Here is a 3898-nt window from a genome sequence, read left to right on the forward strand (position 1 = left end):
TGCTGCACACTGCTGTGCGAGCACTGTGTGCCTGTTTGTGGCGTGTGGGATCAGTTCGGGTTGGGGATTGGGGTCAGGGGTCGGATGAGGTCACGCTGACTCTTTCGTCAGGTATCCTGCGAGTGAGAGATAAGGCCGGATGGTGGCGGCAGAGCAGAAACAACCTCCTTGCCGAGGAACCTGTTTGCTCCCTTAGCGCCCAGCCTTCAGAAAGGGAGTAAGGAGGTGTTATGGAGGTGTGTTTGATGGAGGTTGTGTCCACAAGCTTCTGAAACCTCTTTCTGAATCTTTTGGACTTGTGCAATATCTCCTTCAGTGTGCTGATTCACTGTTAGATGTATATTTACAGCAAAACGCATTATGCATCTGCATTAACAATATAGGAAACCGGTGTTAGAAGTGAATGGAATGAGGCATAGACAGTATCGATCTTGAAAGTCCCATCCAGAATCCTGGGCTTTAGAAGGGCTGGTGTCAGGCTGTGTGAGTGTGTGTATGGGGCGTGGGAGTATGCGCACTCTCCCATTACAGCAGCTCCAGAGCTGGGCTGAGGGGGTGGCGGCTTCACGTCTCCGCTGGATGACCGAGGTTTCCCGACTCCCCAGCTTGTCATCGTCAGAGTCCCTTTAACACCCACCGTGCCAGGCCAGCCTCTCCACCCAGCCATAACCCCTCCCTCTGCGTGCCACCGTAACCCCCCCCCCCCCCCCCCCCCTCTCCCTGGGACATCACCCCCCCCCCCCCCTCTCCCTTCCTCCGGCTGATTAAGAGCAGGCCAGGCTCCGTCCCCTTATTATCTCTGCCATCACACCTTAGTCATCGCAGTGACTCTTCCTGAATTTACAGCGATTGCATTTCAATTTTTATCTCCTGTCTTCTCAGCACTCCCTGCCCGCCCTGCTCTGATGGCCTCAAGCGGAACGGCGGTGCAAACAGCGGGCGAACACAGAACCTTCCAGCGACACCGGGCTTTTCTCAGGCGGACCTGAGAAACGGGTGCTGGTGCGTGTTTGTGTTTGTGCAAGCGAGTGCAGTAAAGATGCACTCTTTAACCTCAGCGCCTGCACAAGCTGCTCTGCGGGGGAAATCATATTAGTTGTAAATGGCAGGTGAGCGTCTCTCTTTCCTCTCGGCCTGCCCACCGACTTTATTAATATGAGAGTGCAGAGCCTCCTCGGAGAGACCGGCGCAGAATCCACCATCGCTCATGAACTGACCTCACCCCTCACAAAAGTACCAGGTAGATACATTAATGTCAGTTCAGTGGATGAAGCCAAAGTTCATAGCTAACTTTCTTAATAAATCTGGCCAGAGTTCACATACCTCAATTCATAACCCATGTCCTAATGGACTGCCTCAGTGTCTATCTATCTATCTATCTATCTATCTATCTATCTATCTATCTATCTATCTATCTATCTATCTATCTATCTATCTGTCTGTCTGTCTGTCTGTCTGTCTGTCCATCTGGCCGTCCGTCCATCCATCCATCCTTCTATCTATCCATCTATCTGTCTATCTATCTACACACACACACACACACACACATATATATATATATATATATATATATATATGTGTGTGTGTGTGTGTGTGTGTGCGTGTGTGCATGTGTGTGTGAGTGTATATGTGTGTGTGTGTGTGTGTGTGTGTGTGTGTGTACACATATGATGGGTTCAAATTACTCAGAATGCTGCTTGTTTCTGAGCTTACGCCGCTCAGCCTGGATGTGGAGTGCGTGGCGGATTTGGGGCGTCTGAATGGCGCTAATCTGTTGACTCTTCCGTGTAGGCGTGGCTCCGCCCACACTGGAGGGCTGCCCTGGCAGGGACGTCCACGCCAGCCAACACGGCTGGTGATGACAAAAAACAAGCCTCGCTGCGAGGACGGGCTAATACAGGCTTAAGTGCGATCGTGGGATGCAGCGGAGGAATTTGGAGAGGAGCTGGCGAGACCCAGATGGAGAGGGGAGCTCCTCGGGGCGTTCCTCCCACTCCACACCATTCAGACATGATCCACTATCCCTTTGTACGCGTGCTAGCGCATGCTTACAAACACCACGCCACGCTGCTCAAAGGTGGCTCCTATAAATAAGTGAAGGGGGAATCATGGTCTCTTTGTGGCCCCGCGTTTAAGTCCCCATGAATGGGGATTCTGCAGCTGCAGGCTTAATCATAGAGTCTGAGACAGATCTTCTTGGCTGAGCGCAGGAGAGTCGTGGTCCTACCCCTCGCCTAGCAACTCCTGCCTAAACGATGTGCTGATGGTGTTCGGGTCGGAGGCCGACACCAAATGTACTTTGCGAGCCTGGGTTTGGAAATAATTTGTCTGTATTTAAGCAAATATATTTGGTGGCAAGACATTACAATCTTAGAAGAGGGTTTAAGTTTAACATGGCTCAGTGTTTATCTGTCTCTCGCTTTCTTTCACTGCTTTCTCGTTGCAGCTTTGCCTCTCATTATGAAAGTTTTGTTTGCCATAGCAACCACTTTCTCCTCTCAATCTCTCAGTCACCCTCTCTCTCACTCACCCCCCCCCCCCCACACTCACACACAAATAGTTTTGATGAGACTTAATCCTTTAAAGGACGAGGCCCGATGTCCGCAGCTGCATGCCGCAGTGTTCTTCAGTGTCCATGTCCCAAGGTTAATGTAGTCAAGTTTAGTGACACAAATCAATAAGTCAGGCTTCAACAAAACTCTGATTTAATCTTGCCAAATATAAAATTTGACTGTTTCCACAGGCCTCTGTCAGAGGAAGAGTGCTCCCTGGCCCCGGTCGGCTGTCAGGAGCAAGATGTCACCCTGCTCCGATGGACGGCTCTCTGCCAATTACCTGCGGCCATTTCTTATTTTAGAGCCACCGCTTCCCTCCTCTGCTCATCGCCTCATCTCTATGGCAACTGCTGCATCCAGTGCTTGAGCCCCTCCCCTCCGGTCGACTGGTTGACCATCTCCCCCTGTGGTCTGCCGAGAGGGTCGCGTGTCGGCCCCGCCCACTGGCGAGGGTCAGAGGCACGGCCCCGCCTGCGTCGTTCCCGTGCCGCTCGATCAAAACGGCACCGCGCGGGCGTGGTACGGATGCTGATGTCGAAGGAACTCTCCGACGTGCACTCAAACCCGTACGGTGGCGTAGCGCAGCGCACGAGGGCCCTGACGCCTCGACAGGCCGATCGGAGGTGAAGTGACATGTGACACGTGACGCGTGACGTGAGACGCGCGGTCAGGCCGGCAGATGTCCGCCGGGGGGCACTTTGGTGGGAGTCGGCGGTACTCGTGTGTAGAGAGCAGCTCCAGCCTGCGGCATGCCGGGTAGCAGAGGCACAAATTACTGTCATTACCGTGACAAATGCCCAGGTTCATGAGCATCGCGCCACGCATGTATTTAAAGGCTAAAGAGCAACATTACGTGGTGACAGTTCCAATAAAGGGGTGTATGGAGAGATTGGGGAGGGGGGGGGGGGTAGGGAGGATGTAGGGGTGTATACAGCAATGCAAAGCTTTTCCACAGGGGCTGCCCAAATTTTGGCATCAGTCAGTAGGCTGCCCGAGGATATCACTGTCAGGACGTGTCATTTGGGAGCCCAAACTCCCACTGACGATGTCAAATATGTGCTAACATTCAGTGACAGGAACAGCGTTTATAACGGAACCAGATGTGTCATGTTAGCTATGGCAGGACAGCAAGATTTACAGCAGACTAATAATCAAATGAATAGCATTTTTTGGGGGGGTGGGGGGATTGCCCACTGAAGCAATTAGGAGCTAATCGGATAATGAGGTCGTGTATTTTTCTCCTGTCGACACGGAACCAAGACCGTGCGCATTCCACAAAGAGATACCGTCGCCTCAGTGGGTCTCACTTCTCCTCATGATATGTATGACACTTTCCAAAAAAA

This window comes from Brachyhypopomus gauderio, chromosome 11, assembly GCF_052324685.1.
Source record: "Brachyhypopomus gauderio isolate BG-103 chromosome 11, BGAUD_0.2, whole genome shotgun sequence".
NCBI lineage: Eukaryota > Metazoa > Chordata > Actinopteri > Gymnotiformes > Hypopomidae > Brachyhypopomus > Brachyhypopomus gauderio.